The sequence below is a fragment of the Petromyzon marinus genome, chromosome 41 (genome assembly GCF_048934315.1).
Source record: "Petromyzon marinus isolate PM22_M1 ecotype Great Lakes invasive population chromosome 41, UKy_Petmar_22M1.pri1.0, whole genome shotgun sequence".
Taxonomy (NCBI): domain Eukaryota; kingdom Metazoa; phylum Chordata; class Hyperoartia; order Petromyzontiformes; family Petromyzontidae; genus Petromyzon; species Petromyzon marinus.
This window is the reverse complement of record NC_133707.1, coordinates 6,978,864-6,993,809: the sequence shown is the minus strand read 5'-3', so window position 1 is coordinate 6,993,809 and position 14,946 is coordinate 6,978,864. Positions and strand designations below refer to the sequence as shown.

Below are 14,946 nucleotides of genomic sequence, written 5' to 3'. Positions count from 1 at the left end.
GCGAATAAAACGCGCTCGAGGGCACAGGGTAAAACGAGTTCGATCACCAGCGACAACACTGACACCTTGGCAGGGACCAGCGGCTTGACATCTTTTTTTTTATTTGGGAGGCTCAACCCGGACACCCGGGCACGTGGCCAGCCCCGTCCGCTGCTCAGGTAAGCCCCCCCCCCCCACGACTCTGGTATCACGAGTTTAGTGCGATGCCAGGCATATTTAAACTGGGACAAAAAAGCAATTTTTGAAATCACTTGGGGGACTGTCCCGGCCCCATCGAGGAGGAAGGAGGTTGTTGTTAGCGTTCATCTCCGGTGTGAACACTTTTGGCTCAATGTGGAGCGATCCTATCCCAGCTCAGGCTCCGATCATTTTAATCGGTCAAATGAGGCCACGCGGTTGTTCCCTCCTTGAGCCAACACGGCAGGGGCACTCTCGCGTGCTGCTCAAAGTCACGAGGCCCGGTGGTCGATGTTCCTCCTGCCTATGGGGGCCAGAGCCGCGTTATGAAGCCTGCAGTCCCATTCTCATTCCAGGCCACCGTAGGCACCGCGGTGGCTATGAGATGTTAACTACCTCGCCTGGTATACAGGAGGTCGTGGGTTCGATCCCGACCCTGACGCCTGCTGTATATTTGGAGTTTGCGTGTCTGACTCTCTCTCATCATCACGGTGGCCAGGAGATGTTGACTACCTCGCCTGGTATGGAGGAGGTTGTGGGTTCGATTCCAAACCGGACGCGTGCTGCATATTTGGAGTTTGCGTGTCTCTCCCCGTGGTCGTGTGGATTTTCTTCGGATCCTCCGGTTTCCCCCTCCACATTTAGGAACATGCGTTTATACTTTTTGACTGCTATAAATATCCACATGATAAGCCAATGTTTAGCTATCATTTGTGTCCAGGTCGCTTCTGAAAAAGGGCAATGTGCCTCAGTGGGCCTGACTTGGTAAAATAAAGAGTTGAGTTTAGTTTGTAACTTCGGCCATGGCTAACATCAGTGGCGTGGCGAGCAAAGAACTCTCACGCCCCAACCCACCCCCCACCCACTTCACCTATTTGTACCAATTGTGGTGGAAGTACGGTCAAACGACCACTAAGCCTGCAACCAGAGCTTGTGTCCAAGACCACAGCTAACATCAGTGGCACTCTCAAATCCCCTAGCTCTCACTTCACCAAGTTACACCGAACCTAGCACGGCGAAGTACGCATAAACCAACCCCCGATGAGCGAATGCCGAGGTATCATCCAGCAGTAGAATGACAAAAGCTCAACGTTATTTACTATTCTATTCTTGGTTCTTTCGGTAAAGTCACTTTACCGAAAGAACCAAGCATATGAATCCCTGCAGTCACGAAAGCTTTAAATCAAAAGTTATTTACTATTGTTATTCTAGGAGTTTGTAAGCCAGGCTATGAAACAAACACTGATGACTTCCCCGCAAAGTGAATCTCATCATATGTCATTATTATTATTACTGGATTATTATTGCAGGAAGCACGTGTTATGCCGAGTATGAAATATGGGTGCAGTGAATGCGTCTGTTGAAGTGTATATAGCAAGGAGTTCCCGCCCTTTTGTTTTCCTCTTCAGACAATGTTTTGCTAACACGCTGCAATCACTTAACATCGTCTTCCCCTTCGCATTGTTGCATTCACCTGAGGGTGATGCTGATCGTAATGATGGTGATGATGATGGGAATGGCTAAGATGAAGATGATGGTGATCGTAATTATGGTGATGATGATGAGTGGTGATTCAGATGATGGTGATCGAATAATGATGATGGTGATGACGGTGATTATTAAGATGACGACGACGACGACGATGATGATGATGATGAAACAGCTCTTTCGATGTGCTATCGGGATGTTACCGCTTGTTGAACAAAACGTTTAAAATTTTTAGTTCCTGAAGTAGCTCCTTGCACTTAAGAGCGAAACGTCGGACATCATGCCGATAAACACGCGGCACGGCACGACCAAGAGAAACCTCCGCAGACGACGAAGGCGTTCAAGACTTCGAAGAGGACAATGATGACAGTGATGATGACGACGAAGATGATGATGATGACGACAGCCAGGTAGACAATGGTGACAGCCATGTAGACAATGGTGACAATCATGGCAACGATGAAATCTCCGATGCCGCCGACGACGATGATGATGATGAGGTTAAATCGGCCAAGCGGACAGATGGACCGCTCCATGCCAACTTTTTAAACTCCAAATCGGAGCAGGAAGTCATCAGTGCGCGTCACGAGCGAAGACGACCACGAATCATCGCCCTGCATAACGTCAGCCAGCATCACCTCCCCCTCGCCTACAACACCCGTACCACCAAAGGCAAAGATCCCCCGTCTAGCCTTCACAGACTGTTGGGGCAAGTGCTGTTAGCGAGCACTTATAGAGAACACACGTGGGGGGTGGGTGGCCAACACCACGCCCGGCCGCCTTCGTCTCCCCGGTGGCGACGTTTACACACCACGTCGGGAACTCATTTGAGGCTGAGTCGACCTAGGGGAGGTCCAGGGCCGGCTCAGATAATCGTCACTGGTGTTGGCCGTGAGCGGGAATCGCAGCGCGCCAACCACTACACTACCGCTCCCCATAAATCGCACTGCCACCACCACCACCACACTTTCACCCGCTCCACGCTCTCAAACTCAGACTCAACCTCCCCAGCCAGCCCGCTTAGTCGCCCCACTTCCTGGCCCCTGTTAGACAAACAATTAAGAAATAATGAGAGTGGGAGTGGGGAGAGATGCGGTGGTGGGGGGGGCAATAGAACAGGGCAACGGGGTGGACGTGCGGTTTAGTCGTCGAAAGGACTGCAAAGTCACGTCTACCGATAGTGCCGGGTTTGAAAAATCAATGTTGCCTCTGCCTCTCTCATTTTTGTTGCCAAACGACCGCGAGCAACGCCGCGTTTATCTGCCCACCGATACAGGTCACTCGGTAACACGTCGCACAATCACCGCCCCCCCCCCGCCAATCGCGCATCTTGCCGGTCAAGTTCAGACGCGCTTCTGCGGCCGTCTGGAACGCTCTTCCTTCCGACGTCAGGAATCCACTGGGGACCTGTGCGCTTTTAAATCGTCATCTAGGCCTGACAAACTCCTTTAGAACTGTTTTTTTTTCTTCGCGTCTAGTTTGGCGGTCCTCCCCCCGCAACCTCCGATTAGCGCGGTTGGCTACGCGCGGTGCGAAAGACGTTCAACGTCCATGCGAGTCTAGCCTCGCTGTCTGCCAGAAACAAAGCCACCGAAGGACGATGGTTGGTTGAGCTCCCCCCCACCCCTCCCTCACCCGGCTAAATCTTCACAATATTTATTTATATACACAGTGGTGGGGGGGGGGTGCGAGATAGCTGAAGTATCATTGCAGACACGGGCCGATTTTATCGTCACTCATTCTGTTTTTGCATTTCAAATGTCAGTATAGTTTGTTTAACATTGACTGTGTCGTACACTCCCCCCCCAACACCACCACACCCGCCGCCCCCACAAAGTTCTAGATGCCCCCCCCCCACCATCATATAAGCTACAGGGGTTGAGGAGCGAGAGTTAAGAGTTGGTGTATTTGTCGCACTTAGGTCAGACCAAGGCCTCCCTCTCCCCGCCGTGACCGGGCAGCAGGGCCAAATGATGGCCACAAACCTCCTGATAATTCCCCAAACAAGAATAACACCGGTCCACGATGTCACATCGCGCTGCTGTTGATCTAAATACTATTTCGCCCCTCCCCCCCCAACCTTATTACGCAGGACCAATGTGCGCTATTATTCTTCTTCTTCTTCCGTAAGGTTGCTGATGCAGATTCAGAGCCGACGACCACGATGTGACCACCAGGTGGTCGAGAGCAGACAACCGCGTCGGGAGCGGCGGACTGGCTTCGCTGCGATGATGTCTCCTTCGCATTTTTTGATCGGGTAATGTGCCGTGACGAAGGGCCATTGCCCGAAACGTCGTCTATTATAGATGGGTTTTCCCTGTGAAGGCCACACAGCGTTATTGACGAACGCCTCGAGTTGTTTGTTGTTGTTGTTGCTGAAATGATGTTTAGTAACGCTTTTGAGTTTGAAACGTTAAAGCAGGTCCGTCTGTGTATTGTCGAAACAGCGTGGCGATGGCATGCGACGTGTAATGCATGAAGGAGCGACCTTACCTACACAACTACATATTGTACTGGCTAGAGATCACCTGTTGAGTTCATCGCCACTCTCACAACCGGGCCTTTGTTATTTACGCCTCTGCCGCCTCCTCCATCACCTCCTTCACCACTTCCACACTCCCCCCCCCCGCTCTCTCTCCATCCTTTACGAGCCACTTACACAATTTACTGCTGTGTTTATGTTATACCCTGTTAAAACACATCCTTGTATTATTATCATCATCGTCATTATGTTGCACGCGTGCGTGGGGTGCTGCAGGGTTGTTAAAACGGCCGCTTGGACAAGGGGTAGGTGGATCACGGAGAGATGGACTTGCACAGTCCTTAATCGCTTTTCAATTAGAGCGAAACAAATCTAATGGTTTTTTTTTTATTTTACAAATATTAACTCTGGCTGGCGCCTGATGATGCTGGATGGAATTACCGGCAGAACGTCGTACTCGAATTGTAAATATCGTGGGTTTACCCTCCAGCACATCGTTGTGTGCTGTACTAGTAACGAATTGGCATGTTTTGTTTACGTGACTAACCTTACTTATTGGCTGTGTCGGGTGGTGGCTGGTTTGACGACGCAATTATATTGAGGCGGTCTAACCCAAAAAGATATATTATGGATAATATCGGTTGCGGAAGCTTGCTAGGTATTACACTTTTATTTTTTTATTAAAACGCAGGAAAGGCCCGGTTCAGACTTTAAAGTCAAGTACAGTAATGCAGTGAGATGTACCCATAGTAAAAAAAAACCTCTACTCTTAATTTGTTTTACTATTTTTACTTTACCAGGAAAGTCCCCACAGAGCTATGTAGCTCTTTTTCAGAAGCGACCTGGCCACAAATGATAGCTCAACGAAGTGGCTTATCATCATCATCACCACGTGGAAACGTATAGCTGTCAAATTACTGTAAATGCACGTTTCTAATTGCGTAGAGAGAGAAAAAAAAACTGGAGAACCCGGAGAGAAATCCACGCAATCACAGGGAGAGATACGTAAACTCCAAATATACAGCGGCACCCGTAATACTAGCGGAGTGGACCATGGTAGTTTTCAAGCAGCCCACTCCATTCAGTGAGAAATCACGACTCTCGTCAACCCAGCGACCGAACATCGATCAACGATCTCCCGGTATTCAGAGCAACAACTCAATTTCACTTTCTTCTTTGGTTCTTTCGGTAAAGTCACGTAGAATGAGAATAAAACAATAAAATAACACAATGAAATTCTCACGAAGTTTCGGCCACAATGCAAGCGGCCGTCTTCAGGTGAAAGGAACAGACCTGTCGGGACGACAGAGCTTTCAATGAACGATGTTAAGATTCGTAGCGATTTTTAAGCTGGTAGGGAGAAGTGCAGCAGCAGAGGTCCCAACCAGCTTAAAAGTCGCTACGATTCTTAACATCGTTCATTGAAGCTCTGTCGTCCCGACAGGTCTGTTCCTTTCACCTGAAGACGGCTGCTTGCGTTGTGGCCGAAACGTCGTGAGAATTTTACTGTGTTATTTTATTGTTTTATTCTCATTCTACGTGACTTTACCGAAAGAACCAAAGAAGATGAATCCTTGCAGTCGCGAAAGCTTTCAATCAATTTCACCTCATTGCAAGGACCGCGGTGCCACTGGTGGCCATCATCAAAGTGCTGCTGTCAAATCCAACAATGGTTTCAGATTCATGTGGCGGGGCCCTCACAGTGATGATGTCTTACCGGCGAAAGTGGTCCCCCCCCTCCCCCTCTGAGAATGTGTGAAGAACGCCGGAATAGTAACTACCACCGGAATTATGGCCTGGCCACGTACGTGAAGTAAGAATAGCATCACAAGTTTAAGGTACCACCACCACGCTTCGTCTTTCCGCGTTTACCAATTGACTCCTCCAGGCACTCAAATACAAATCAACTCGTTCCGCGCTGCACGCACCCTATGATTGTTAAACACGTCCCGCGTGACGCGCTTCGCAAACGAACCCTATAAGAAAGGTGTTTTTGTTGTTAGATCTAACAGAAAAAAAATCCCCTTAATTATTAATAGTATTGGTCACGAAAGCCTACGTGTTAAACACAATTATGAAGGCTGTCTGCGTCACGCGAAACACGTGTACACACGCGCGTGTGTACACACGCGCACACCGAGATCTCAATCTTAATTCGAATCTGCTCTATTGACGCAGACAGTGTTCATTGCTTAGCGCGTCACGTGGGACGTGGTTTAACAATCATCGGGCGCGTGCAACGCGGAACGAGTTAATTTGTATTTGAATGCGTGTAGGAAGGGTAAATTGACGAAATGAAAAACGCGGAGGATGGGGGGTTTTACTGGAGAAGGTGAGGAGATAAGATGACGTTCATCGCCTTACGTGGCGGGAAGTGGGAAAGTGGATCAGACTCGTCGTTGAGGGCAGCTGACGAGAGCCACAGAATTAACCACGGCGCGGAGACCGGAGGATCAGGGAAGAGGAGAGGCAGAAGTAGCGACGATGACAACAGCAGCAGCGAGACCAATTGACGGAGTTGAGAGGCCACACACCTAGTTTTAACTATCGACACTATTTTTATCCTACCAGGTAAAGGGCCCACTGAGCGATATTATCTTTGTTTCAGAAGCCACTTGGCCATAATTGATGGCTCAACGAAGTGGCTTTTCTCGTGGAAATTCATAGCAGCCAGATACTCTAAAGCCGGATAAATCCACAGGGAGGGAGAGACACGTAAAAACGCCGGGATCGAACCCACGACCTCCTGTATTCCAGGCGAGGGAGTTAACAACTCTCCACCGGTTTCCTGCACGGAAGCGGCTGGGGAGAGGAAGGAATGGAGGGGGGTAGGGGGATGCCTTTGCCCAGCGGTGGAAAGTTACCGGCTGATAACATCACCATCATCACCATTCGCAGGATCAAGAGAGATGGAAGTAGCTTGGGGGAAGACCCTCATTCAGCAGCGGATCGACCATGGCTGGCGATGATGTATAAGATCAATTTCAGGCTGTATAAGCGTCTGAGCTAAGGCACTCGTCACACGATCTTTGTGTGACGAGCGGGTACAAGACCCCCCCGCCCCCCGTACTGTGTGAGCGTGTTTGAGCGAAAATGTGGAGCGGTGGCGGAGCAGTTAGCGCGCCGCTTCTACGAACCGAACCAAAGTTCGTTTCTCCTCTCACGGCCACCAACACCCCGTGACGATGATCTAAACCGGTCCCTGGGCCCCTGACGTGGTGCTGACCACCCACCCCCTCGTGTACCGTGCCGGCCTTCATCGGTAGCTACTCGCTCACAGCCCTTGCCCCAACGGTCAGCGTATTTGTCTTTGTTTGGGTAATATTGCCCGTGTGTGCATTACACGGCCGTGCAAATGTGTGTAACTGTGTGGATGTGTATTGTGTCTGAGTGACTGTGTGTGCGTGTGAGTGAATTAATGAATGGGCCCAGCCTTTAGATTGTGGTGAGTGATTGCTGTTGCACCTAATCCTCCCATTACAAAATAAACAGCCACTGGCTGGCTCTGTAAGGCTGACCGGGTGGGGTGGGCAGAATTGGAAGATGCATAAGATAGCCAAATAAATATATAAACAAGCGCGTACACTGCATACATTCTCACAAACATATTTACAGCTCACGTTAAAAAAACCGCCACTTTTTTCAAATTTTCTTGCTGTGGTTTTCACACCTGATGATGATTGCCTGTGTTGCAGTCGAAACGTCGTGAGAATTTTATTGTTTTATATGTTTATTATTTTATTGTTTCCCTTCTACGTGACTTTACCGAAAGAACCAAGAATATATATCTACAGCCCTTTTATTTTTTTTGCATAACCCATTGCAGCGTTTCGTAAATCTCAACACGAGGACACGGGCACGTCTGAATTGAGGCTCGCTTCGTTTATGATTACGCGGCTGTGGTAGGCGGAGGAGGGGGGAGGGGCGCGGTATGGTTTAAACATTGCCACCTTAACGCCATAAACCCCCTCGGCCTCCGATACCCGGCTGTTTATTCGGCGCGTTATCTCCATCTCGCAATTGCTGCCTTGCGTACACACACGCACGCCACACACACCTGTGTCCATAGCTGCGAGGCTGAGCAATGTCCCAGAGAATATTGCGCGCCACCTGCACGTCGTAGAAAAAAAATCCATCGCGTTCGGTTTACAGAGGTGCGCTCACACTCATAAACACCCCCCCCACCACACACCGATTTTCTTCCCACACTGATTTCACGAAAAGCCGGCTAGGCTTCTATAAAATAAAACTATCAACTATATATTTTTTTTTACCAGGTAAGCCACACTCATTTGTGTAGGTTCTTTTTTTTTTGAGAAGCGACATGGCCACAAATGATAGCTCAACGATAGTGGCTCATCGTCACGTGGACATTTACGGCAACCAAATCCTCTAGCACGCACGTGGAGGGAAAAATCGGAGACAAATTCCACGCTACCACGGAGAGAGAGAGAGAGAGCTGCAAACTCCAAATATACAGCAGGCGTCATGGTCCGGATCGAACACGTGCACGAGCAGACAAGAGAGTTAACGTCTCACTACATCGGGTGGTTCGGCACAATATCCCGACGTCTCGCCCCACATGCTGGAAGCTTCTTCAGGAGCCGTTGCTAGGTTGGTGCACGCCAGAGTTGTATCTCACGCCGCCAGCAACAGCAGCCGCCGGCAAATTTTGCATAAACTGAAACGATTTGTGTGACGCTGCGCCTGCTGCCGCGTTGGTCGTGCTGCTGCCAGGCGCAAGCAACAAACAACTCAACTTATTACAATGTTGACTTATTATTTTAAATTTTTTAATTGAAATTGTATTATTTATATAAAAAAAAATTTTATCTACGTGATTATTATTATTTTAAAACACGCAGTGTTATTGACGAAGCGATGTTTACCAGTAGATTCGGGTTTTTTTTTTCCCAGCAAGCAAACTCTAGACTTGGTTTCACTCGCATAAGCCTCATCAGCAGTCAGTTCCCATTCCTCCAAAGCCGCCGGACAAGTCCCATGGTTATTGGCGAGGGCACTTGATGAAGTTACGTAACGAGTATTTTCACTTCACACGAAGCATCAAACTGGTTCATGTCGTACCCTTTCACGTGGTAGGTGCGGACCGCACACGTGGAGTTTCAGAACCTCGCAAACTTATTGATGCTATGCATCTGAGAAAATAATAAATACATAAATAAGGAATTCAGATATTGTAAAGTCTAGCACAGCTCCAGTGTATGCTTACATAAAGTCGGTTTACTTTGGGGGGCGGGGGGGGGGGCAGGAGAAGATGTGGTACATGAAGTTCATTTAAGTGTACAGAGGCTGAGAATCGGTTCGTGTCAGTTTGATCAAAGGGCATGCCACAGCCAGAGTTTGCATGCCACGTTGTATGATTGATACACGTGTGAGGTGAGTTATGTAATGGTGCACAATCCTAGCTCATATATTTAGATGCCAGTGCTGTGCTGGAATTGTTACCAAACCATCCGTAAAAGTGCCCAATTTCATCAGCGTCCTGACGCTGAACAGGCTGGAGCCTGAGTATTGGTTGTTGGACGAGTGACCGCTATGGATGATGATAATAATAATAGTGTAGCTCTTGTAGGCTTGTTTATAGAGGCCTGCTGATGATACCGATAAAAGTGAAACCTGTTCAGGGCTTAAGTTATATGTAGAGGTTAACACAGCAAAAAAATAAACGGCTGTGTCGTACTATATGCACCGTGCCTTTCACTAACTCGACACTGACCAGAGTGGTGAAGTATGGTCAAATAGCTCCCCGCCAAATCGAGTCGCGTGGGGAGGTTCACATCCAGCAGTGGGTTGACATAAGGTCTGCACTGTGCACCTACGTGTACAGTGCAGTACGTGGGTGATTTGTATTTCTCCCCATTACAAGTTATTACAAACTGTACTTCCCAATCAAACTTACACAGGCTGTCATAATGACGGGCTTAATGAACTCTTATTAAAAGTGCGACATAATCTTTAGGTAAATCAGTCTGACGAAACCCATGCTCGGCGATACGCCACTTTCGCTGGCTCATCCCAGAAACCCTTTAACCGCTCGTTAATTTGACTTCGCCAACTATATATTTTTTATAACTTTTAAAAGAAATACCAACACTTCACTCCGCATGAATATGAAAGCGCGAACGTGAAATCGCTCCCAAAAAAGGTTTCTACACACGACTTAAATACCCTGCAAAAGAATAGATAATTGTTCACAATTGCACGCTTAAGACTCTTCGAATTATTTACGGCCTTTTGTCAATCCACTGCTGGATTAAGGCCTCCCCCCTCCCCTCCCCACCTCCGCTACGTACTGTGGGATCTGTGGAACGTTTGACAATGTTTCGCCAGTGCAAGTTTGGGTAAGGTTTGCGACCTGGGACTAGTTTAGTTCAGATATCACTTGCCACTGATATGATCAAACTCATTACATACGCACGCTTTGGTTATTTTGCCCACTTCAGCAATTTGTTTCTTGCTGTGGTTGTCCCACCTGATGACGGACGCTTGTGTTGCGCCCGAAACGTCGTGATTACATTTATTGTATTTTCTACCTACGTGACTTTACCGAAAGAACCAAAGAGTATGGATCCCCGCAGTCGCGAAAACGTCAAATCTAGATTCATTACATACGGCACGCGACACTGCACGACAAAATATCCGAACGCCAAAATAAAATAAAAAAAACCCCACGCAAAAACACCATCGCAGACGCTGCCCTCAAACTTCCAGCGAAGTGTGGTTCTCTTTGCCCGCGCCGTGGCCACAATCGCTCAGACACAGCCAGGGCTGAACCTCACCACCGGCACACCACATCCAGTATCCCCCTCGCTATGGCTGTGGCTACTTCGATCACGTGCCGCCCTGCTCCCAGACCATCAGCCATACCCGGAAAAAAAATATACTCCGCAAGAAATAAAGACCTGGGTCCTCATATTTAATTATCTATTTATTTATTTTCAAACACCATTAAGATCTCGCTTGAGCGTCCAAAGCGGCCGAGTGATCTGTTCCATCTGTGGTCGCAAGTTAACCAGAACGGAGGCTCCCTCACCGTCTTCGAAAACAGAAGAAAAAAAGTTCACATCTCTCCTCCTCGTCTCGCCAGTCTGGCACGGCACAGGGCCCCAGGATGAGTCGTGCCAGGCGCTGAAATGATCCGACATCACCACGGGTGGGCGCGGGGCGAGCGGATCGAGCGATGCCTTAAATCTCTCAAGTGATGTCCTTTCAAATTGAGCCGCTCGGAATAATGTCCCCCCCCACCCCCATCTCTACCCCCCCCGCCCCGCAATTCCTGTGGTGCGAGGGAGAGAGTGTCCTCAAGTGATCTCCGGTTCGGTGGTCGTCGCTGTGAGAGGCAGGAGTCTGATCTTCAGGCGACTGGAGAGCACATCTGATATCGATTTAATGATTTAATGCCGACAATTTATTTTCAAAAACCAGACAAAAGCAGGGGGGGAGGGAGGGAGGGGGGTTTGTCGGCTGGGGTAAGAGAGGCGTTTGTAACAGGTAGCGACCGCGAGCACCACCACCAACTCCGTGAACGTGAATGTTTAGACGTTTAGAAAACGTTAACGTGCCTGTGAAACACGAAACCAGAATAGGACTCAGGCTCCGGAAAATTCACTTCGCTGATGTTGTTCTTGTTGTTGTTGAGGACATTAATGCGTACATTAATAATCATTTACAGTTTTTGTATCAATCCACTCCCAGATCAGAATCAGAATATGTATTTATTCTGGAGGAATCCGATGAGCTATAAAGCTCTTTTTTCCCAGATGTGAATCAGAGCTTTATAACGGCTTCCTCCCCACGCCGTGTTGGTGGTCATGGATGATATTTTGACCATACTTCACCAAACTATTCAATGACGATTGGTGAATGGGGAACAGCCCAACACTGGTTCAGATGTCACTCGCCAAGAGATGCTGGCCGTGACCCGAGTATCTAACTCATCTTGCCGGGTTGATTGCTCGTTACGTTAACCACTGCCATCACCGCTTCCCTCCCCCGATAGACAGGGCATAGCGTTAGGTGCCTCTACTTATAAACAGTTAATTTCCTATTGAGCCCCAGCAGGTTTATTTTTTTCAAAGGTTGCGTAATGGGTTTAAGATGTGTGCGTATAAAAAAAAGTTTAAAATGTCAAACTTGTAACCAAAAGTGGACTCGGTGAAGGAGAAAATAATCGACGGGGAAGCGTCGTGGGGGTGACACTCGTCAACGCTGATGGAACAACAACAACAACACGGATTTTGTACGAATGATACCGTGATTATGAAACTGAAAATGGCATTTCAACTGACACTCGACACTCGTACAGAATGTGATTTGACCAAGACGGCTGACGTGACCTGGATGACAAAAACAACGACGACTCGTAGAAACCAGGGCCGCTTTTCAGGAGGGGTTTTGCTCGGCTTTGTTTTTGCTCGTTGCAATGTAACACCTTAATTATATTTTAACCATCACGTTCATCTTGAATCAAGACACGTGGCGTCTTGTTACCCCCCCCCCCCCCCCCGGTTTCTCATGGCAAACACTCGTCCATTGCATCGACCAAACATTCAAATAGATGGACGCTCATTGGAAGCGAGTCTCAAGCCTGAATGAGACTTAACTGGATAAATAACGACTTAAAGCTTTCGTGACTGCAGGAATTCATCATACTCTTCGGGTCTTTCGGTAAAGTCACGTAGATAGAAAAATAATAAAATAAAATCACGACGTTTCGATCGCAACACAAGCAATCGTCTTCAGGTGAAAACATAAAGCGGGCGGTTTGCTGAAGACGATTGCTTTTGTTGCCATCGAAACGTCGTGAATTTATTTTATTCTTTTTTCTCTATCTACGTAACTTTACCAAAAAGTATGGATAAATAACGGCGGCCACTCAAGCGATTAACAGGTGAAAGAGACGCGGCTTGCGTGGAGAAATCCACATGGCACACAAAAGGAGACGACACTCAAATAGTTTCGAACCTACTTGCTGTACACTACCCCTGGCACGGGCAGCACCACAACCAATGCTTAGTCGGTGGGCAAGCACACTCACACATGCTCCATCTCCACGTGATCTACCAACTCACCCATCCCACAAGGCTGCCACTGTTCGCTTTCGCGACCAATATCACCCATGACAGAGGTGTTTTGGGGTTAGATCGCGTGGTATATATATAAATGCGTCGTTAAACCCGCCACCACCCGACACACTCTCCAACACACCGGTTAGTGCCGTACTAGTGGCGAATTTGCACGTTCTGTTTACGTGACAACCCTTACTGGTTGGCTGTGTCGGGTGGTGGCGGGTTTTAACGACACATTTATTTATACATTTACGCGATCTAACCTCAAAAAGCCTCTATTAAGGCTGCTACTGTTCATCGCCATCACTAACTGCGGCCCGTCAAAAAGCGCAGTGCACTACATCATCTTCACATCGCTGCCGCCTGCAGGAAGCCTAAGGAGCTCCCGGCACATGTGACGAAACGTCGAACATCACGCCGAACAAGATAACCCGACAGCATCATCGGAGAGAGCTATGCAGCGTGACTTTGGAAAACGCACGCGGCAATCTTTTGAACGGAACCGTCATCATCGTCGTCAATGACCACCACCACGACCATCATCATACGCACGGATTGACTGACGGACGCACGCACGTCTGTCACAGGACAGACAAAGGACAAAGATTCCCCCGTATAGTCTCAACAGACTGTTGGGGCAAGTTCTGTTAGCGAGCACCTATGAAGGCCGACACTGCACAAGAGCGGGTGGGTGGCCAGCACCACGCCTGGCCGCCTTTGTCTCCCCAGTGGCGATGTTTACACACCGCACGAGGTACTCATTTGAGGCCGAGTCGACCTAGGAGCGGCCAGGAACAGGCATGGCCAGCCCGCTCGAGCAAGCGGCGCAGTCCTGCCGCAGTCGATCGAGCCCCGAGAGAGCCTCGTCCGTCATCGCAACACCAACAACACCCCCCCCCCCCAACACGGAGCAACGCTAGGACACTCTCAATCTCTGCGGGGCACTCACCTGCCACGGAGAACGGGAAGAGCGGAGCACCTCTCGCCTCTGCGCTCGGAGACTCGAATCTCTCTCCCTCGACGAGCGCTTGGGATGCCCTCTCCCCTTCCCTTCCTCCAGACGGCGGTGAAAAGTTACGTCCAATAAAAGTTCTGCGGGCGTGGTGGCGGCGGCGGCGGCGGCAGGGTAGGGGGGGGGGTATGGCTCTGGTTGATGCCAAGAGGGGGCAGTCGTCTTAGGGCTTGGCTCGCGGTCGGCCCACTGCGCCGTCGCCGCTGTCACTGCGAGGCGGCTTTGGACGTCGCCTCTCGGTGCAGGAGCCACGGGGCGCTGCGGTGACGCCTCCTTGTCCCGCTCTGCGCGCGCACTGCGTGTGGGAGAGACTGGCTACCCACCCCCACCTCTCTCTCGCTCGCTCTCACCCACCCCCACCCCACCTCTCTCTCTCTCTTACTCGCTCGTTCGTTCGTTTGCTCTCCCCTCCTCCTACCTCCCTTAAGTCCCTCCCCCCCCCATCATCACCACCACCACCAACCTCCTCCCTCCTCATCCTCTCTCTCGCTTTGGGTTGCAGCTGGGAATGCCTCCACCCCCCTCCTCCTCCAGGCACCGACTATGACACTGCCTGATTGATTTGCCAGGGGGCGGGCGGTGTGTGTCGGTAGGCAGTCGGCACACAAATGCGGTCCTTTAGGCTTTGCAATTTCTCTCTCGGTCTCACCTACCCCCCCCCTCACCCCCCACAGCCTCGCCTCAACCCAACCCCCACA

At 49.5% G+C, this 14,946-nt stretch overlaps 1 protein-coding gene across 1 annotated transcript in view; it reads right to left on the bottom strand.

The window, feature by feature from the left end:
* The window catches only part of BMPR1B (bone morphogenetic protein receptor type 1B), a 105,650-nt gene extending 91,071 nt beyond the window's left edge, over positions 1–14,579 (bottom strand). The window contains exon 1 of the mRNA XM_032969443.2: positions 14,186–14,579. The gene's annotated coding sequence lies outside the window, so the exon portion shown is untranslated. The remainder of the gene's footprint in view (positions 1–14,185) is intronic.
* Between the last annotated feature and the right edge of the window lie 367 nt (positions 14,580–14,946).